At 33.8% G+C, this 23,819-nt stretch overlaps 1 pseudogene; it reads left to right on the forward strand.

The window, feature by feature from the left end:
* Nucleotides 1–23,819, forward strand: part of LOC109678579 (pleckstrin homology domain-containing family A member 3 pseudogene) — a 127,061-nt pseudogene that overhangs the window by 69,942 nt on the left and 33,300 nt on the right.

Below are 23,819 nucleotides of genomic sequence, written 5' to 3' on the forward strand. Positions count from 1 at the left end.
CGTGTAGGAAAGGGATAATCTCTTACACTTCAATACTTCATCTTTCTTATCCTTATCTTTCCCATATCCCTCAACAATCCATTCTGAAGACTAAAGAGTTTCACTGAACAGCAAATTTTTGCAGTAATGGATCTAATGACATACTGGTAACAAATCTTGCTCGCTATTACAGCACTGGGCATTTAGAGTACCTGGCAACTGTCCTTCCCAACAGCCATTAGATGAGAATAACAACATAGCTCTATGTGTGTGTGTTAGGCTGAATAAAAATATACAGAGCAAGTTGGCAAATTCTCTTTCCTAATCGACAAATTTATTAATTTGTTTAAACTCCCAGAAGTATGATCACTTCCCAGGAGGAGAATAAGTTAATTGCATTCTCATGTTAAAACAGCATCCACTGTGGGGTACAGCCAAGGATAGAGCCTTTTTAATATCCTGTGGTATGGATATGGCAAGACATACTTAAGTAAGAAGAATTCTTTCTAAAACAATCACATAGAGGGTGTTTTAATGCAATTTCTTAGAGCTATGAGAACTTCTTCATAGCTAGGCTATGCCCACAAGGCTTTGATGATTATTTTTTTACTAGTTTCAAGGTAAAACACATTACATTGGAGAGCTGTAGGAATTCTTTCAGCAAAGACATGCGTACTGACTTTCTCAGGCACATGAATGAGTACAGTTCTTGCATTCAGCTAGGATAGATCTCCGTGCAAAGTTCAGAAAGAGAATTATCCATGGCTGACCATTTATCTTTTCTTGTAGCAAGTATTTGTTGAGCTTGTCTTACATGTTAGGTACAATGAAAGATCCTGGAATTAAACAAAATTGGCAGGGGATTAATGTAGTGAGGACAGAACCTACAGATGAGACCTTGAAATCCAGAGGCAGCTTCCCTGATTCAGCAGCTGGTTCTTCGATAGCTGCATGTAGTTCCTCTACTTTAACATAAAATTTTAACATAAAATCAGGGAAATAAAGGAATCTTCATTAAAGTAGAGCGAATTGAATGATAGGTGTGAAGTAGCAATGTGCTTAGCATATTTACTACTTATTATTCATTTTATTATGATATTGACACTGTTATTCATTTTATTATGATATTGACACTGTTATTCATTTTATTATGATATTGACACTGTTATTCATTTTATTATGATATTGACACTGTTATTCATTTTATTATGATATTGACACTAATTATTCATTTTATTATGATATTGACACTGTTACAACCTAAATAGACATGATTGCTCTTTGTTGATACTGTCAGTGGCAACTGGTCAATTTTCCTTTGATTTGTCACATTGCTGTGGAATTTTTTTTTCTTTATTATTGTTATTATACTATGGCCACAATGTGATGTTTACAAAAGTACTTACAATATATCATAGTTGAATTTACCCCTTCCATCATTCTCCTTTATCCACGGAAACATTTCTGATAGTCTTGCATTCAAAATGAATATAACACATCAAAAACAGCATTTATAAGACTCTCTTAGAGTTATGGACAAGTGATCATTTGTTAAAAAGATCAGATTTAAATTACCTGAAAAGGAGAGAAGGATTTCACTGAACTCAGCTTAACCCCACATGGGAAAGGTATCTTTGTATTTTTTTATCCTTGCTCTATTTTATGGTCACAACCAAATTCCATAACCACAGCTATGTGTATGGAAAATGACTGCTTATATATTTAGCAAAGAAAACAGAAAAAACAGACATAAATAGACATGTCTCAACAGATGCACTGTCTGAAATTTTAATGCTTGTGAGCATTATGTTGAGATCATCTCTTGTTTTCCATTTACTGATTGGCATGAAGGATAAGTGTGTGATATGCTGAGGGATGAAAAAGTGGAGCAGCAGTCATAGACAAGAGAAATAGCCCTAGACAACTCTAGACACTAATCACAAGTATCCACTAGTTGACTGAAATAGACCAGGTAACTTAGTATAGTCACACCTCCCTCTCTTTATCTAAAAGAAAAAAAGATTAGACTTTTGTATTTAATGGAGGCATTAGAGTTCTATTATCTAACCATCTGTATTTCATTTAGCGTTGGAATATTAATAGAATTTGATGGTACAATATACTATGGTTTGTGTGAACAGAGAGTTGCTTTCTAGGTACAAAAATAAGACCTGGGGTAAATTCAAATATGATATATTTGATATATTGTAAGAACTTTTGTAAATGCCGCAATGAACCTCCACCCAGCACACTAATAAAAAATTTTTTAAAACTAAGACCTAGTGAAGGATTAATGCAGTAATGCATTGCAGCAGATTACACTCTTCCAAGTGCCATTTCTCAATATTTTTATTATGGGGTGTTTTAGGAAAGGCCAAATAAGGTGCAGGAGTTTCACAATTGTCAGCAGCATAAATACATATTTCGTGATGTAGCATGCAATTTCCATAGAACAATTTGAGCTTTAAGCAAATATAGAGTGATAATTTTTGTTAGAAGTTTTGAAATAAATGATAAGCTTCAGGTTGGCCAAGCATCCTTGTTATTTACCCGTAATTATTAATCTGTTCTAACTGAAAGAATTATGTCTGCTCATTTTAGGTTTCCAACACACACTATGCTTCCCATGAAGCAATTTTGTTGAGTACTTTACAGTCATCAAAATCTCTATGACAAAAGTGCATGACTTTATATTGTGTCATTCTTCAGAAAGAGTCCCCTTCTCAAAATTTTCCCAGATACTGAGACTATTGATACTACACACACACCAAGAAGATTTCAACATGCTTGTTACTTACCTGGGAGACTCAATCAGCATTGAAAGATGAGCTTCCCAAACATGTACAAAAATGCTTGAGAAAGCAAAGATGGAAAGCAGGTGTGGAGTTTAAGGCAAATAGGGAGTGAGGCCAAAGTGGTTTCCCATGAGAAATAGAGCCTTGTGTAGTTTGATGCTTCTACTAGCACCCAAAGAAGAGCAACTACAAAAGTAGTTTGCTCAGATGTGGGCAGAAGGAAGAGTGGGAGAGTTGAGACTTGAAAGGTAGCCATTAGAGTCAGGTATTCCACTTTTTAGAAAATTAATTTTCTATTAAATAAAAAGCAATCCAGATAGAGGATTTTTCAGGTTAGCTCAAATTATTCAGTTGTGTATAAGGTATGATTGGGGCTTGAATTATTTTACTGAAAATTTTCAGTCCTCAATCATAAGTAATTTTCTTTGATATTTTGCTAAGTTGATCTTGGTTTTCACCTTCCCTAAGCCCTGCCTTTTTTCAAAGCTATGCAGTTTGATACTTAGTACCATTCACCACAACAAATGCACTGAACACTCACAAAAACAGGTCATTTCTTCATTTTGTATTACAGAAAGGTGTGTAAATTATGTGAATTTTACAGGCTAGAATCTTCTTTTTTTATTATTGTTATTATTCATTTATTCAGATGTGCATACACTGTTAGGGTCATTTCTCCTTCCTGCCCCTGCCCCTACCCTCTCCCACCTTCCCCTTCCTTTCCAAGCAGAACCTGTTCTGCCCTTTCTCCAGTTCCATTGAAGAGTGGAAATAAGCAATAATAAGAAAGACAGCATTTTTGCTAGTTGAGATAAGGACAGCTATACAGAGAGATTCCTAGCATTGCTTTCATGTACAAAAGTGTTACAACCCAGATTGATTTGATCTCTAACTGATCTTTACATTGGTTCCTGATCCCCTTCTCGTGTTGACTTCTGTCGCTTTAAGATTTCTGTATTAATTCCTCTTGAGTGGGGACATCAAATGCTTTCACGTTTTGGGTTTTCTATCTAACCCCATACTTCCCGTATATGTTCTCCTCTTGTCATGTAACCCAAGTCCTACAACATTGCTGTATTTGCCCTATATCTAAAGTCTGCATATGAGGGAGAACATACAATTTTTGGTCTTCTGAGTCTGGCTAACCTCACTCAGAATGATGTTCTCCAGTTCCATCCATTTACCTGCAAATAATAAGATTTCATTTTTCTTCATGGCTGAGTAAAATTCCATTGTGTATAAATACCACATTTTCTTGATCCATTCATCAGTAGTGGGGCATCTTGGCTGTTTCCATAACTTGGCTATTGTAAATAATGCTGCAATAAACATGAGTGTGCAGGTGCCTCTGGAGTAACCTGTGTTGCGTTCCTTTGGGTATATCCCCAGGAGTGGGATTGCTGGATCATATGGCAGATCTATGTTTAGATTTTTAATAAGCCTTCAAATTTTTTTCCAGAGTGGTTGCACCAGAATGCATTCCTACCAAGCTAGAATCTTCTTAACCTGCAGTCCTATGCCAATACAATGCTAATAGTTGTACATTCTTCTTTTGTTTGTTTTTGGGTTTTGTGATGTTGAGGATCAAACACAGGATATTGTGCATGCTAGGAAAGTGCTCTGCCACTGAGCTATACACCCAGCCTTAGTTTATTTCTTAGGTGAAATAAATTGCTGAAATATTTTAATCATGTATAAGGATTTTAAAAGTAATTAGAAGTATTATTTCAAATAAAATCTCCTGAAAAGAGTCTTTGCCATTTCTATTGTTTTAATTTATTTTATGCACAAGTTGCTGTTGTCCTAATAGATGATAGTCAGAAAGGTGAACAGCATGTTTCTCTATGAGCCCACATTGATGTTTTCATGATGTTCTAGTTTGTAGAATTAGAGTTTAAAGCTTTCTAAAGTTAAGTGGCAATGTTCTTTAACTTTTGCAGCTGAGTAAGTGATTACAGAAAAATGCTCAAGAAGATATATAACTATAATAAGATATGAAAAGAAAGGAAACAAAAGTAAAGGTTACCTGGGTGGATTCATTTAAATTATAAAAAGGTTATACAATGTTACAATTTAGGCACCAAGTTTGACCTCATATAGCCTATAAAATGTTTAAAAGTGTCATATATGACCAGAAAAGAAATAAAATGAAACAGATTGACAATATTTTATGTCAATACTTAATGAACACAGACTTTGTAAATTTGGATCTAAGTTGGAGACATCAAACACATGCACTTTGAAAAGATATATTCTTCCAGTGCATTTGGTAGAGCAATCTGTAAGCCTTGTCCTCTACAACCAATACTTGTGAAAAACAAGGAGACATACACTCCTGCCACCAGGCTTTGGAAAGCAGGAGAATAGCTGATCACAGTAGAGCAGAGCAAACCAAGATAAGCAAGAACAACCTGATACCTCAGAGAAAAACTATTGTCACAGGTTTCTGAAAGAGCACAGAGCCTACCTAAAAGAGATTCTCCCTGACCAAGTTGTGAAGATATGGGAATTCTAAAGAAAAGAAAATTTTGTGAAAAGTTAAAAATCCACAATGGTACTAAAAAAGGACAAATAGAATATGTTGGAAAAAAGTACATAAACCTTTCCAATAACAACAGATAATGCTCCAGATTGACACATCCCAGTATATGTTGTATAGTACTTATGCTTTTGTGTATCCAGCACTTATACAAATTTAACAAAATTTGTAATACATTTTGTTCACAATAAGGTGTTTAAAAAGTACTTTAAGAACTTGTCAATCACATGTTTTCTTTTGGAGCATTGGGAATGCAATCTAGGGCCTCGCTAGGTAAGTACTCTACCACTGAGCTATACCCCTAGCCCCAACCACATTTTTAAATTAAATTTATTACACATATAAGCTTGCTTAAGAAGACTTTTCTTTGAGTATAAGGTTGGCCTAGTAAATATTTTTAATATTTGAGAAAATCAGGTATATTCTATTTATCAATATAGAATAAAATGGTTGGAGAAATATTATTTAGGCAAATATTGCTAAATGTTCACAGAGTGTTTTACAGAATAAACTTATTAATTTATTGGACTAGTAAAAGTAATTATTTTCTTATGAATAAGATAGATTTATAAATTGAAGGCCTAATTTTCACTTTTCAACTAGTTTTTTTATGTTGTTTAACCTCAAGCCCAAAGACTGTTTTTAAGAAGGTGGTAATTCATTCTTATTCTTTATTTTATTATTATTATTATTTTATTGGTAGTAGTACTGGGATTTGAACTCATGGCCTCAAGCTACCTAGACAGGCACTGTACTACTTGAGCCATGCCCCCACCCCTTTTTTGCTTTAGATATTTTTCAGATAAGATCTTGTGTTTTTGCCGAGGGTCAGCCTCCAACCACAATCCCTATCTGTGCTTCCCACATAGCTGAAACACAGGCATGTGCTACCTCACCCAGCTTGTTGCTTGAGATAGGGTTTCCATGACTTTTGCCAAGGCTGGCCATGAACCCCAATGTTCCCAATATCTATCTACTTAGTAGCAAGGAATACAGATGTGAGCACCACACCCAACCCAATGGTAATGTGCTCTATTTCCAAATACTTGTAAGCTCACACAACTCTCACCCAACTAGATATGTTCTTATTTATTATGATGATTGAAAATATCTTGTCATGATATTTATGGCATTATCTTGAGTTTCCATTGCAAGCATGACTTTTCTAAGTATGTAATAAAATGTTATACAAAGTGAGGAGATAACTTTCACAATTTATTGAAAAAGGTTGAATGTTTTTCCATGTTGGAAGGACAAAAATGAACATTCTGTTACCAGCACTGGTAGGGTGAAGAAAACTAATCTATTCCTTGCTTAATCCTTTCTTTATACACATTAGGATTTCTAATTTCAAAAAAGAATGATGTCTTCACATAATTATATTCTGTTCCTAGAGATTCCACTGCCCTAAGAGGCTTACTCATTGACTTCATAACAATATTAATGTCACTCACTGATAAATGGATGTGACATGCTGAAGCCCATTAAAGGAGCAGGGCAACCTGTGATTTCTTTCCACATCAGGAGCTTCTCAGGGTGAAATTACAGTGTGTGGTTCTACCAATGATTACTTCCCTGTGGCACCATGAATCTTTACATTAAGCAATATGGTGTTAAAAAGTGGGAAATATAAATGGACTACACCTTGGGGGCTGCTTAGCATCCAAAAGGATTCCTAGCTCATTCTGGAAAGTCTGTATAACTGGACTGCAAGCTCAGCCAACCCACCTCAGTTTCTACTGTATCCATAAAGCACCTCATGTGAAAGGGAGTATCTGGAGCTTGAACTTAGAGGTTGAACACCAAGTTTAAATGATCGTTTCTTCTGTTTATTTTCTCCACATAAATGTAAATGAGATCTTTATAGTAGTCATGGCAAATGCATCATTTTAGGGTTTATAGGGAATGTTTATTTAAAATTCTTAAATAGCCCAGTCTATGGAGATGGGCTTCCCTTGCAAAATAAACACCTGCCTATTTGATAGCCATTAATGCATAGAGGGACTTAAGGAACAAGGACTCACATAAAGCAGGGTAAAGCACATCCTCTTATGATGAATTCAGAATGATGAAATGGTTGGTCGTCATTGCTGCATTACTAGACCTGTCTGATACCCCTTCTTTTTTTGTTACTTGGAGTACATAAATGTGATGTTTCTAAAATTTTTATTATTGTTTCTTTTTTGAAGAAGTTAATTGTAAGGATATAAGAAACACAAATTTTATGTGACCTCATGTACAGTGCTAAAAACGATGATTCTCATGGGTTAAATAAGAATTCTCATAGTTAAATAAGCAGAATGTAAAGAAATGTTGATGGTTCTCTGAATACAAAGGACCCATCAGATTTATTTTACTTCAACCTTCTTCTCCTCAAATATGCCACTTATTTCTGATATTATTTCCTATTGAACAATCTTCCCTGAAGAATTGTCTCAGACTTTACTGTTAGGCACAGAAGTGGGGAAGACCTGTGGAAAGAGCATGGACACTGAAGTTTGGTGGGTTGTGTGGCTTATCAAAAAAAAAAAACTACTATGAATCTGTTTCCTTGGTTTTCAAATAGAAAGGTAAGAACACTGACCATATGTTTAAATATTAAATAATAAACCATGCACACAGCAATTAACAGAGTGTTAGCCAAGTACTAAAGCATTAGAAGACTTCCCATTACTATGGCAGAGGTATTGAATTATGAAATATGCTAAATTAGCATAAACTTAATTTGCATTTGTGTTAATACATGTATATGTGCATATAAATATATGTTTGTATCAGCTACATATAATCACACTATGTGTTAAAGTGCCATAGGCTATCGATTGATAGGTAGCACAGTAACTCCAATTTCCTTTGAGTTTTCAATATTCTGAGAAAACCATTTAGCTAATGTAGGAAAAATCATAGCAACCTTCTATTCAAAATATAGGAGACAGAGAAATTGTCATAGGTTTTTTAGTATAAAACTATGATTATTAAAACAGTACAGTATTGTCACCATAACAGAAAGAAATCATCAGATTATATCTGCTTATGCACACAGAAGCAGATAGACTTATTAATTGTTGTGATATTTCAAAACAGCAGGAAAAAGAGATTATTTATTAAAAATACCATCAAAACTAGATGTTTACTATGTTAATTTTACTAAAATAAATTGAACAAGTAAAAAAATTTTAATGAAAATAAAAATAAAAGAAGAAAACATGACAAAATATTTTTCATCATTTTCTGTAAGAGAATAATGTTTTAACAGTGTCATCTGAACTAAAAGGCATACAAAACAATTTAATAAATATGAGTTTTAAAATCTAGAAATATCACGTAACAAAAATCAATTGGGGCAGTGAGTTAATATTTTTTGTACAAAAATATTTTTATATATCATGAATAAAAACAGGGAGAGGTAAGCAAGAAAAATTAAGTAAAATATGTAAAATATTAATTCATCAAAGAAGATAGCTAAAAGAAATAAACATTAAAACATATACAATCTAAAAGATAATAAAATATAAGTTATAAATAATACCAAAATATAAAATTGACTAGAAATAATGCAGATAGAAAAAGTGTTTGTGAGAGAAATGGGCTCTTTCTGAAGCAAGCAGAGAAAATGTAAATCAATATAACTCCTGATAGCACTCACCAAATACTTTAAACATGGCAATTGTAGTCACAGACCAATGAAATAGAACAGAAGACCCAGAAATAAGCCCAAATGGCTACATCTGATTTTTGACAAAGGAGCAAAAACCATACACTGGAGAGAAGACAGCCTCCTCAACAAATAGTATTAAGACAACTGGATAGTCACATGTAGAAGACTGAAACTGGATCCTATTTCTCCATTCAAAGTGGACCAAATTGCTTAATGTAAGACCTAAAATTTGAAACTACTACAGGAAAACAGGAAAGTACTTAAAGATATATGCAAAGGCAACAATTTTCTGAGTAGGACTCCAATTCCTCAGGAAATAAAAGAAAAATTAACAAATGGAATTAAATCAAATTAGAAAACTTCTGCATATCAAAAGAAACAATTCCCAGAATAAGGACACAACCCATAGAGTAGGAGAAAATCTTGCAAGCTATTCATTAGACTAAGGACTAATATCCATAACATATAAAAGGTAAAAAAATTAAACAACAAAGAACAAATAATCTAATTAATAAATAAGCAAATGTATTGCACACACTGTTCTGAGAAGAAGTACAAATGACCAAACATACATGAAGAAGTAAAATGTTCAAAATGAAAACCTTTTGGAAAATTAATTTATGCTAATTTATAAAACTTAAAATAATAAAGTGTCAGCAAAATCTGAAGAATGTGTTCTAAAGGGAACATTTTGCATTTGCAAAAGTATTCCTATACCAGAATTTTTTTATCTACCATTTACAAAACTATATTTAAAATCTGATAATTGCCTAAAGGCAATCACTAAGACCTCAACACATATGGAACATAACTATGGTTAATAAAATTGGTGGCATGAATTATAGTGAATGACAAGAAAGTGAGAACAAGATTTCCTCAAGATAAAGAAGGCATCCTACAAAGTTTTATAGTGAGAACTTCCTTATGGAAAATTATATAAAGGTAAGAAAAAAAAGACCAATATTTATTGAATATTGACTATATAATAGGTGCTATGCCAAGTACCTCTGATATTATATCCCATATAATTCAAATGACAACCATATGATAGGTATTGTTCATTTTTTCATGTAACAGATATAAAATTTGAGGCTTAGTTTTTTTATTTTGGCCTTTCAATATTTCAGAGCCTATTCTATATGTGTGTGCAGGGGGTGAGTGGGTGGGTGGGTATGTGTGATAGCTGTACATCAGTTCAGCTATTTACTAATACTGGCTCCAAGTATTTGTTTTTTATATACACCCTTGTCATTGTCATTATATATGTATATTAATTAGTTTATGAATCTTTAATTTTAAAAACATTGCAACAAAAATTATATCTGTAATTTTACCTTTTGAGCGGTTGAATATAGAGAATCTTGAATTTGAGACCAGCCTGAATTACATCGCAAGACCTTGTCTCAAAAAAAAAAATAATGTATACCTCTACAAAAAGGAGGGTTTTTTAAAATGAAAATCAAAAGAGAAAAGGAAGCAAAATGTTTAGTGATAATTTTCTCTGAATGAGGTGAAGAAATGGAAAAATCTATAGAGAATTTTCTGACCCTTCTTCAAGAAATCATTAAGTTAATCCTCAAAGCACGAGTTCTATTTTTTCCAAAATACATGGAATTCATCTACTTTATTTAGAGGTTAAAAAATATAAAATACTAGGGCTGGTGGAATGGCTTGCACCTGCCTTGCAAGCATGAAGTCCTAAGTTCAAAATCCCAGTGCTGCCAAATAAATAATATAAATTACTAAATGTGGGTAAGCTAAAATATTGGTGTTTTATTGTAATAAAAGTGACATTGAATTTTAAAATGAATAATTATTCTGATGATTTGGTCACCGTGGTATCAATTAACCCACCATTTCCTGGGATAGTTTGGTTGTTACCCTTTGATCACTACAGATAGGCAAGTTTTGGAATTCATTTTCCTCATTTTTTACACACCAACCAAGAATCATCATGCATGATTAGTTTCAATTTTTTCTGCTTAATAGTTCTTTCATGACAATAGCTTATTTTAGAACCAAAGTGATAGTATTGGATGCTGAAAATGCTTAATGGGATTTCCAATTTCTCCACCCAGATAGAGAATATGGTCTTCTAAATGTTTCAGCTCATCAACTTTTTTGAAGTATCCATCATCTGGGGACAATAGCAATCAGAAGATAAAAGGAGCAGAGAAACATTTTCTCCTTTATAGAACTGTAAGAGCCAAGAACAGCCCACTCTCTCTCAACACTGACTTACCTCAGTAATGACTGCTCAGGTAATGGTTTTACCATCATGGCTTTTTAAAAATGGGTATTTCCACATTATGGTTTCAGGCAAAATCACACTCACTCACTTGACACAAGAGTCAGAGGACATCATATGGAACAAATTAGAATTATATGCCATGTTTGGATCAACACCAAGAATTTTGTTTCACATACTTATACCAAGAGGGAATAGTGGAAAGGAATCATATTCCACAACTCTTTAGGCTGTTGTGTGAATATCCTGTTTCTGTGTGTTTTGACCCCTTTATAACATTTAGTATTAAATTTTACCAAAGATATTCTGTATTTTAATTTCATTTTAAATTTCAAATTGAATATCAGAGAATTATAAGAGTTAGAAAAGTTTCAATATTAGTGAAAAAATGATGCAGCAAAATGAATTTTCCAAAAATATGACCCTTTGAAATTCATCTGTCAATATCCACTATCCACTATCAAGTCTTCATTTCATATTTTAGCAGGTACAAGAAAACTTATTTCACTAAATGTTATGCTCACACTCCTGAGTACTTTCAAACTGCTGTTTATTCCTTACGTAAATTTGTTCTCTCTGGTCATTTAACATATTTTTATATATGATAAATTCATGCACACTTGGAATTAGAATAAAACACTTTTCAATTCTCCCATAAGATTAATGAAAAATACATTGTTTTTCTTTAATGAATTTTCACTTAGGGCCAGAATCTTCAGAAAGAGATAAAAGTCATTAAGTGAGATAGGCAAACCAAACAGAAAGAGATGCAAGATGCAAGGGAAGGATATCAAAAATAGTCCATTTCCTTCAGATGCACTGACACCTCCCTTAGGAACACAGTATCTCTTACTCTGCAAGCTGTAAAGAAAAGAAAAAGGAATATGCTTGAATTACGGCAAACCCAGTGTTTAATGCTTATGAAGTGCTTGCCTTCTGGAAGCACATTATTGGAGTCTGTGCAAGCATAGTCAGCTGATGTTAAACATAGCATAGAGGTGATGAAGATTAAATTTGTGCAGAAGCTGACAATTTTGTCAATAAGTTCCCAGGTCTCACACCCATGCGATGTGTCTAAAATTAAAGTAGTCATGGGTGATAATATTACTGAGTTCTGAAAGGCCTCACTTACTCCTTATAATTGAAACAGAGTGTCTCCCTGCAAACATTAGTGTGTCATAAATCATATGGGTTTTTGAAAAACTACTGGCTTTCAACAGGGTTTTATTTAATGAAAATTAACACAATAAAATGTCTTCATTGCAGTAATCATGCTGCAATGGAACGCACTCAAAACAGATGGCTTTCATTTTTTCTTGAAAGACTAAGACATCTTGCCAAAATAAGATAGGCAAAAAAGAAAAAAAGTTTGATTATTTAACATTCCATGATTTGTAATGGATGGAGCATTCGAGAATAACAGTGATGAATACCAGAATTGATTCCATGTCACCAACTCAGGACTTTATTTTTGGTAGCATATTATAGTGACATGTGGTAAAAGCAGCAAAAGTGTTATAGCAAAATGAGGGGCAGGAAAAAAATCAATTTTGTTCCATAAGAATGGTGAATTGAGAACAGTCTTTTAAAATATTAGTTCAGCTGAGACTTTCTGATGAGCTGGAAGGTGTGAGTAATTTGCTTTGGAAAGTACTCGTTTAAAATTGCTGGCTATTTGTTTGAAAGCTAACCAGAGCAGGTAATAGGAAGCATATATGTAGAGACTCACTTCAAGCTAAGAGTTCCTTCCAAAATGACATCTTTGCTCAACCAATCTCCCAATGGAGAATGACCACTTGTGTAAGTTTATATTAGGCAGGTTTGGGCTGAAAGCATGTTAAATGAGACATTTTCAAGATCTTCAGAAAATTAATTTACACTGAAGTTGGCATGACAACAAGAGAGGAAATATTCACATAGATTTCTGGCATGCTCACACATTAGACATGACGTTTGTGGAAATGCAATTAAGTGCATAAAATATACTTTATAATAGTACGGTTGGCAGAAAGGAGGGAAAAGCCTCTGTTTTTACAAAAGAGAAAGCATCTAATGTGATATTAGTTATTCAACATGAGTATCTTGAAGTTTGCTACTTATTATTATTGAAAGGATATTTCTTTTATAGGATAGCTAATGTGAGAGACATTTTTAACCTACAAGTGCATATATTACTTAGCCTGTGATTATTCATATACCCATAATCATAATTTTTTAAAAATAAATGACCAAATCTGGTCTGATATTATATGCTAAATTCAGGTACGAGTAACTGAGCTCATGGTCACCATAGTTGTCTTCTAGAATTCAGATGGATTTTTGCAGTATGTCCAAGATGGTACAGAAGGCACAACACATTTTGACAATTTGAATTATTGGATTGCACCTTTGTTTCTAAAGTAATTTCACTGTAGTCCATATGTGTTACTCTGATATTGTGTAGTAATACCACCCACATTCAGTGGCTTCAGCATTTAGCATTTTGTTAGCTCAAGTGTCTACGTGCAGCCAGCTGCTCATTCTGATCAAGAATGAACTGGGAAGACAGGCTCAGTGCTGGTCAGACGAGGCAATCCTCAGGGGACAGCTCATCTTTGCTCCACATTACTTCAGCCTCCAAGATGCTACCCCCAGTTTGTGCTCATGATGAATTGGCTGGGTTCTGAGAGAAACAGGAAACATGAAAGATTTCCCAACTCTAACATCCAAAACTGGCACACTGTATCTCTGCTACATTCTATCAATCACACCAAGTCACAAACCAGTACAAGTTCAAGAAGTGGGACAGTGGACCCCATCTCTTTATGGGAGTGATGGTTTGGTATATTACAAAGTGGAGGGATACTAGGCAAAGAATTAATTTCACTTTGAAATTAATCTACCATACTACAGTTTGAGCAACTGAATCTGTTTTATTTAATAATAATTATGTTTTACCCTAGTAACTATCCCAAAAACTATAAGTTAACAAAGACAGACAAGCAAAGAAATTTCAGAAGGAAGAGAGAGAAAGAAAGAAAGAGGGAAGGAAAGAAAGAACACATTTAAGGATCTAAAATGGTAACTGTATCTCCTCAGTAACAACAGAGGAGGTATTCACATTTGGTTGAAAATGACTGTAAACAGTGAAATCTGTGCATAGCAAATTTCCCAACATGTATGCAAATAGTATAAATTTGAAATTTTGAAAAATTTCAAGTTCTTAAATTTTTTGTTTTATGCATTCATTTTTTTCAAATAAATGCTGTAGAACATTCCCCAACAGAACAAGAGTTAAATTTTTTTAAATATCAAAAGAAGATGGCATGATACACAGAAGGCAGAAGTATCTTCAGGAGAGTAACAAGAAATTTCTGCACTGATAATAAAGGAGATCTTAGGATGATGGCTTTATATATAATTAAATACATGACATATTTAAAATACTGTGTAAGACAGTGGGGTAAGATTAGTTAAGTTATCATAAAATTCCTATAATAATAATAAGACAAAGGTTCTATTATTTTTCAATTTTAAAAAATATTTTACAGAGATAATATTTTAAAATTTAAGGTGAGTTGTTATTCAGCTACTGTGTTTCATACTACAACCCAGATAAACCTTGAAAACTTTTTGCTATGCCAGAAACAGAAAACTCCATATTGTATGTTTCCATTTATATGAAGTGTTCAGAACAGGCATAAAGATCAATAGAGGATTGCTGGTTGCCAGGGGATCCAAATTGAAGAATGGGGAGTGACTGCTGGTGGGTACGGGGTTTCTTTTGGGAATTGTAAAAGTGTTCTTGACTGAATAGTTGCAATGGTTGTACAGTCTTGAGAAAAAGCTAAAACCTACTGAACTGTGTGCTTAAAATAGTAAATTATATGATCTGTGAATTATAACATGATTAAAAATAATTTTAAGGTAATAATAAAAATATAAAGTTCAGCTTTCAATTCAAATGGAGGATATAGCAAAGCATGATTCATTTGGAGTCAGTAAAGAGAAATAAGTATGTTTTTCTAAGTAGAAAGAACAAAAAAGGTGCTGAATGGACCTAAATATATTAGCAATGACAGTATATGAAGGTTAGAGATTGCAAATCATGGCCAGGTCAGAGGCCTGTAGTATGTTTTGTACTGCCTGAGAACTAATAATTGCTTTTACAGTTTTAAAGGCTATTAAAAAGAAAGAGGAAGGGTTGGGGAAGGGCAGCCACTGAAACCGTGGATCTCAAACCCTAAAACCTTCACTGTTAGGCCCAGAGTAGAAAAAGTTTGCCAATCTCTGATAGTCTAAACTCTCAAGTTCAAAGATGACCTTTTAAAGCTCAATATAAAATCTAATAAAACTAAAATTCTTCTTGTCAAATATCATCTGCCAGTTTCAGAAGAGCTGCTGAGAGCTTCCTTTCCAAGAATGTTCTCTGTCTATTCTTAGGTTAGAGGTTGCCATAAGTAAAAATTAGCAGAAGGGAAGCTGATTTTTCTCATGGGCTTCAGCTTTCTCAGGAACACATGCTTTGATGGTGCATGCTTGAGGAGCAGGTGAGAGCTTTGTCAGAAACTCTCACAAACTTTGGTCCCTTCCAATGGCCTTTTGGGGACAGCTCACTTGGTGCTTAGGCTGAGGTCCTCAGTGATTCTTTATTCTCCAATATTCCTGCTGCCTCCCAAACTTCATTCCTCCATATCTTCCTATATATACATAAACGTCTTAAACTTTATGCCAGAGGTTGCTGACATTTCTGTCTATTCACTTAGCAAGTCAGTGGGGGGGAGGGACATAAAAAAGATGTAGTCTGATGATGCCAACTGCACAGAGAGGGCGCCAAAATATAAATGTCTCACTTTCTACTTTTCTCTCTTTATCTCTTGATATGGTTCCCATTGGCCAAACTATACAGGAAAACATATCTGTACAGATCAGCCACAATAAGTTCTGCCTCTCTAATAGAGAGCAGAGTATAGAAAGATGGATATTTCCAGAAAGCAGCTGAAGATAACCAGCTCAGCTATTAACCAAGAGAAGAAATTGCATGCTATAAGTAAAAATATAAACATAAAAATACATAAATAAAAACATACTACAAATCAGATATATAAATGTAATCAACAGATCAATAAGAAATATATATATGAGAGAAAAATGAAAAAAAAATTAGGAGTAGACATTTCAGTGCAAAGGAATCCTAAATTTCCAATCCACATGTTAAAAGAAACATATTACTGGTCCTTAGGTAAATCCCAACCCAAACAATAATTTACCAGTTTAATTTCTTTAAAAATTAGCAATAATAATAAAGGTACCAAAACTAATTTGAAATGCTTGCAAGGATGATACAAAACAGGAATTCAACTTAACAGCTGTTTGAGCCCTACTCGGGATGTTCACTTCAGAGGGAAAACTGACGATATCTGAGAAGGTTGTGGGCCTGTAGTGCCTGTGACCTGGCCATTCCAGTCTTGAGCATCGATGTTGGAGACAGATTTCATGTTCAGTGGAACCTGTATAAGATTGTTCAGTGCTTGCAATGTCAGAATAAGTCAACAGGCACTTAAGGGACCTTTGAAGAGTAATGGGGGAATAAACTCATTTAAAATTGAATAATTAGTAACAACTAAAATAAATAGCCTGAGACCTCAAATATCAACAATGGTAAATCAAAATCATTTTAAGTGAAGAAAGCAAGGTGCTAAACTATGTACAGTAATTATAATATACAATTGATATAATATATGTGAATTTAGAAACTACATTCTCTTAGAAGGTCTCTCTGCAAACAGAGCCTGAGAGATGAATTTGAATGTATGCGATTTATCTGAAGATGACTCTTATGAGAAGGGGAGGAAGGGAAGCAAGGAAGTACAGGGAAAAAGTAGAGTAAAGGTATGGTTTTGGCTGGAGTCTCTTCTTAGTCTGATCCTAAAAGGAGCTCTGGAGAATGAGTAAATCACAGTACCTATTTCATTAAGAAGCAAAGAGGACATCCACGTTGACCTGTCTTCCCTCCCCTCAACACATACTTGTCAGTTATTGGCTACCAGCTGGCTTATGGGAGCCATCCAAATAGGGATACAGCTTCCATTTAAGCTACGGCAATCCTTTAGAGAACAAGGCAGCTATAACCATTGGTAGCCAACACCTGTTGCTGGCAGAGTCCAGAAGCAGCAGCAGTGAGAGAGGTCTGGGAAGGTATCCACTATGACATGTAGCACTGGCACTGAGAACAAAGGAAAGTTCAACCTCACACTATCCACAAGAAAAAACTTCATGAAACAGATGCTCACAACTTATAATTGACATCACCTTAACTATTGTAGTTAGAAAAACTAGAATTAAAATTAAGTATACAATATCTGTGACATTACTATACATTGCCCATGACCTTGTGAGTAAAGTAAAATCATAAACATTTGCATAGAACTAGAAAAAACACTCACTTCAAAATAGCAATTCTCTCTGAGCAGGAAGGGAAGAAAGAAAGGAAGGTGATTCAAATGCTAGACTTAAGTTATGTCTGTATTACTTTATGTCTTTAAAAATGATCTGGGTAATAAAGTAAAATATTAACATTTAAATATTGGTAGAAGTACATAAATATTTGAAAACTTAATGTACAAAGAAAATGTGAGCAGAAAAGTATGAAGATCTTTTAAAAATAAGGGTTTTCATAATATTTTGACTTATTCTTGGAGAGATAAATGTAGAAATAACATCAAGTGAAAAAATGCATTATAAATAAAACTTGAAATTACTCAATTTAGTTTTATATTTATCACTTAATTACATTTATAAAAGAAATCATACTTTAAATTATGAAGTGTATTTATATAAGATCATTCAATTTTTATAATATCTTTTGCTTTTCCTATTTTTATCTTTCTAAATCAACAATTTATTTGGAAATATGTATGAAAGAGAAGGAGAGAGAGAGAAGAAAAGAAGAGAGATGGTTCTGAAATAATCTTTGGTTGATTTTGAAATGAAATATATCAAAATGTGAAATTGGTTTATTAATTTATACTTTATAAGTTTATTAATTACTTCCATTTTTAGTAATGACCATTGCTTCATTTTATGGAAAAAAATAAAATCATTCTAAAAAATAATGAAAAATGTGTATTCTCCAGTAATAAAACCATTTCAAATTTAACAACTCCCTAATATTATTTTATAGTTGAGACATTTGCCAAAATTAAATAAAAGAAATATTTAAAATTGGCAAGTTTTTTTAAACCTGGTACAATGATACATTGCTAATGGCATTATAAATCATTACAATTTTATTAGGAAAAGTAAAATCTGGCAAAAAGTCTTGAGTAGCAAACAGATGTTCATATCCTTGCATCCATAAACTCACTTCCTACAATTTATTCCATGGGAACATTATGGCAAAGCAAACACTGCTGCATGAATGATAATCATTATAAGAAAGCATTTGAAACAACTTACCTTGGCAAAGAAAATCATGGAACACTAACAATGGAGCATTGCGTTATGATTAAAATAAGAAAAATGTGAATAAGGAAATATATTGGTAGTTCTTGGGCATACTTTATACTTAGAAAAGGCTCAGGTGAATTTGTGAACTCTTCTATCTCTGAAAATTCATGAGCACAATGTCATTAAAATACCATTACAGTGGAGCATGAATGTAATTGGGAGACTGTCTTGAAGGAATCAGCAGGAAGGGAGAGTAAGAAAGGAAAGGATGCTGAGGAATGAGAAGATCAAAGTATGCTTCATAAGTACTTATGAAGATAGTGTGATGAAACCCACCAAATACTGCAAAAAGTTGGGTAAGAGTGGGGTGATGGAAATAAAATGGAGGGGATAATCTTGTTCAAAGTACACTGTATGCAAGCATGGAATTATCATACAATGAAATCCCTCATAATATTAATGTATGATAATTTAGAAATAAAATAAAATATAAAAAACCACCATTACAGGGGGAAGGATTCAAACTTGCCCATAGCCCTCTAGTATACTAACAAATGTCTGTATTAAGATTCATCCAAGTTACAAGTCAAAATCTTAAACTCCTTCCACTACATAATGGACTGTAGAATTCATTTAGCAAACTCATTTTAAAGCACAACTAACTCTCTTTGTTTCAAATTTTTAAAAAAGATGACAATGGCTGAGCTATATAGATGAATATGACAGAGCATGGGCAATCTTCAGCTCCAACCTACCCACTGGTTTCAACAGAATGCTAGAGCACCACAAATTGTATTCTAAAAATCACTACACTATTTCATATTGCAACTGAAAAACATATACATGGTTCGGTTTAATCTTAAATTTAAAAAGGCAGTAAGTAAGAAAATTCCCAGTTGCAACTCCTTAAATTGAATAGAAAGACCTATGAAGACACATTAGGAACATAGATCAAAACATACATTTATAAAAATAAGGACTTAAGCTACTTTATTAAGATGGCAGCTAAGTCATATAGTACCAAGATATCATCTTTGGTTATATATCTATCACTATGTGGACTAGGTGGTCCTCAGAGCTTCATTAAATCTGGATAGATTCACTTAGCCCTATGACAATTCAGGTCTAGTTATTCATAAAATATTATGCAAATGTGAATGGGGTATAATGGTGATGTGGAGGAGATGAGAAATTCTTGTAAAGATGTTTGGAACTCAAATATATTAGAGAGACAATTCAGATTACTGACAATTTCTCCCTCACCCTCTCTTACCTGTTCTTATCACCCTCTCTACCTCCCTCCCAATTCGACCCAAGTAAATACTTTAAGACAATTGAATCTTGCTTTTCCAGCCATCTTTGCAGCTATCATGTGGACATGTAATCTACTCTTGGACAATGAAGTATCAGAGGGGAAATTGTTCTCTCCACCAAGAATAGAGAGATGTGTGGCAAGAAGTCCTTCTACCTTTCCTTCCTGCATGTGGCAGATCTCTTATGTGGATTAAATTTACTGCAGACATCTTAAAAACTGGGGAAGAGTCAAGAGTTCTAGCAAAGCTGACCAATAGCAACCTGCAGAATTTTCAATGTGATTAAAAAGCAATCTTCTACTGTTAAACTTTAATTTTTATTGAGAATTCGGTTATTTACAGCAAAAAAATCCTAATATTAACAGTAGAAATGTACCAGACATACAAAATTCCCACCTAGATCACCAAAGGCACTTTCCTTTTTTGACTGTATAAACAAAATTTAGATACTCTTAACGTGGGCTTTTCAATGGTCATAAAGAATTTCTGGTAATTTCCTTCTATTTATAATAACATATCATAACTCATGAATTTTACCTGCAGTGTGAATATCATGGCTTCCACCTGATTTTTGCAAGTTGCAAAATTCAGACTGGCAGAACAAAATGTTGGCAGCTTTGCAAGGAGCATTGGCTATCAGGTTACCAAAAGAGGAAGAATTAATTCCTTCTTTTTTCCTTTGCTTTCCCACTCAGTTCTTTTTGGACTAAGGCCAATATTTTGAAAAAGCCCTCAGATACCGCTGATATGACTCTATGCATACCCCACTGCAAGGATCAATGAAAATAGATGGAAAAGCTACTAAAGGTGAGCAGTGGAGCTGACATTATTATTGAGGTAACATCTAACAATGGCCAAATAAGAATAGGCAAATGGTAATAGAATTTGCCTAAATTATTATCATAAGTGAAAATGAATTTGCTCCTAAATCTGGCACAGTATATTGACCTTAATTATACCCTGGATAGGCCTGGAGTCATAGCAAACACTAATCTTTTGTTGTTTTTATTTAACAGACACATACGTAATAGTGCCTTCAACTTAGCTATATTTTAGGCACTAGTCAGTATGCTTTCAAATAATAGCTCTCTTATTTCTAATTATAACATTCAAAGAAAGTACTTTTTATTACGTTCATCTCACTGATGAGAAAACTATCAATGGTTTAAGTAATTTTCAGGAGCCACACAGCTGCTAAGTGTCAGAATTGGAACAATAATAATTTTATTTCATGTATAAAAATAAATGCATGAAGTTATTAAATGGGATCACTGCATTCTAAATTTTCTTTAGAGGAAAATATGAGAGAGAGAATACAAGAAGAAAGAAATCAGGATGGAACTGTCTATTTCTCTTTTATTTATCTTCTGTTTTTTGTTGTTGTTGAGGGGGAAATGAGCCTCTGTTTTTAGGAAACAACTATACTTCATTAACCTGCACAAAATGTGGAAGGAAATTTCAGGCAAAAAAGAAAATTACATTATGAAAGACTAAAAATTCTCTGTTGACATAGAGTGAAAAGAATCATTATTAAAATCATCTAATAATAGTAAATATATATCAAAAATAAATATGGCATCCATATTTATTGGTCTCCCCACCAGCATTACTTTCTATCACTTCAGGTGACTCTGAATACATTTATGGCAGAAATATATTCAACTTTATTTTCACTTTTTGCATTATATAATCATTTCAAAATTAACCACTAATTCTTTCTCTTCTTATATCTATGTCTTTTTTTTTAATTAGTGGATATGAATTGTACTCAGGGATTTCATTGTGGTACTTCCCCATAAATGCATATAATATACTTGTATTGAATTTTCCCCTCCACTGTTCTTTTTAATAAAATACTTTGATCATAATTACCCCTCGGCACCTTCTCCTTTCACCCTCCTACCTCCCACTTTAAACTCATGTCATTTTTTGGTCTATATTTCGTACTTTATATGATAAAGAACACTTAATATTTGTCTTTCTGCATCTGGCTTATTTTGCTTAACATGATGATCTCTAGTTCCATTCATTTCCCTGAAAAAAAAAGAATTTCATTCTTGTTTATGGCTGAATAAAACTCTATTGTGTATATGTACCACATTTTCTTCATCCATTCATTGGTTGTTGAACACATAGGCTAATGCCATAGTTTGAATATTATGAAAAGGGTTGCTACAACATGGGTGTACATGTATCTCTATTTTATGCTGATTTACATTCCTTTGGATTTACGATCAGGAGTGGTATACCAAGATCACATGGTAGTTCTATTTTTAATTTTTTGAGGAACCTGCACACTGATTTCCATAGTGGCTGCACTAATTTACATTCGTGTTCCTTTTTCCCTGCACCATTACCAGAAGTTGTTGTTGTTTGTTTTCTGGATAATGGCCATTCTGACTGGGATGAATTTCAATATCATTTAGTTAATGATTTTATGAGCATATAATAGTTGTACGGGAGGGTACATTGTGATATTTATATACGTGCTTACAATGTATCTTAGATTTACTTCCTTCATCATTCTTCCTCTTCTCCCCTTGCTAGAACAATTCCAACAGGTTTCATTCTCCTATTTTTATATGTGGATGCAAAACACATCCACCATATGCATCCTCATTGCCCCTTTCTTTGTGCCCACATCCCTCCCACTGGTGCCCACCCTCAGAAAAGATTTATTTTTAACTCCTGTCCTTCATTTAAAAAAATTAAGTGTATATTTGTAGTCCAAGGGGGTTTTGTCTTGGTACTTCAAGTCTGTATAAATCATGCTTTTATCAAATCAACCCCCTCCCTCTGTTACTTACTCATTCTCTATCACCATGTTCCCTTAATATTCAACAGCTTACTGTACAGTGCATTATTCATAGATAGATGGGTGGTTTCAGTATTTTTCATTCTCTAACATTTTCTTTCTCCCACTACTTGTAGCCCCCTCAGACAGACTCAACTTTGTTCTATCTATCTAATATACATGTTTCTCTATATACATTTAACTTATATGTCTAGCTGCCACATGTGAGAGAAAACATGTGACCTTTGATTTTTTGAGCTTGGCTTACTTTGCTTAACATGAAGTTCAACAGTTCTATCCATTTACCTGCAAACATAATTTCATTCGTCTTTATGGCTGAATAAAACTCTGTTGTGTGTATATATACTATATTTTCTATTTTTTGTACCACATTGTCTTTTTTTTATTCATTTATTTATATGTGCAGGCATTGTTTGGGTCATTTCTCTCCCCTGCACCCCTCTTCCAACCTCTTCCCCCTTCCCCCCCTCAGTTCCAGGCAGGTTCTGTTCTGCCTTTATCACTAGTTTTGTTGAAGAAAAGAAAAGCATAATAAAGAAGACAAAGTGTTTTTGCTAGTTGAATTAAGGATAGCTATCCAGAAATATTCATACCACTGCTTTCATATACACTTGATATGACCCATGTACATGTGTTATGACCCATGTTGATTCAACTCTGACTGATCTTTACCCTGGTTACTGATCTCCTTCTCATGATAACCTCTGTAGCTTTAAGGTTTCTGTATTAGCTCCTCTGGAGTGGGGACATCAAATGCTTTCATGTTTTGGGTTTTCTTCCTATTTCTATATCACCCATATGTGCTCTCCCCTTGTCATGTGATCCCAGTCCAACCACATCATTGCATTTGCCCTACATCTAAAGTCCGCATATGAGGGAGAACATACAATTTTTGGTCTTCTGAGCTTGGCTGACCTCACTCAGAATGATGTTCTCTAGTTCCATCCATTTACCTGCAAATGATAAGATGTCATTCTTCTTCATGGTTGAGTAAAATTCCATTGGATACAAGTACCACATTTTCTTGATCCAGTCATCAATAGT

The sequence above is a fragment of the Castor canadensis genome, chromosome 5 (assembly GCF_047511655.1).
Source record: "Castor canadensis chromosome 5, mCasCan1.hap1v2, whole genome shotgun sequence".
Taxonomy (NCBI): domain Eukaryota; kingdom Metazoa; phylum Chordata; class Mammalia; order Rodentia; family Castoridae; genus Castor; species Castor canadensis.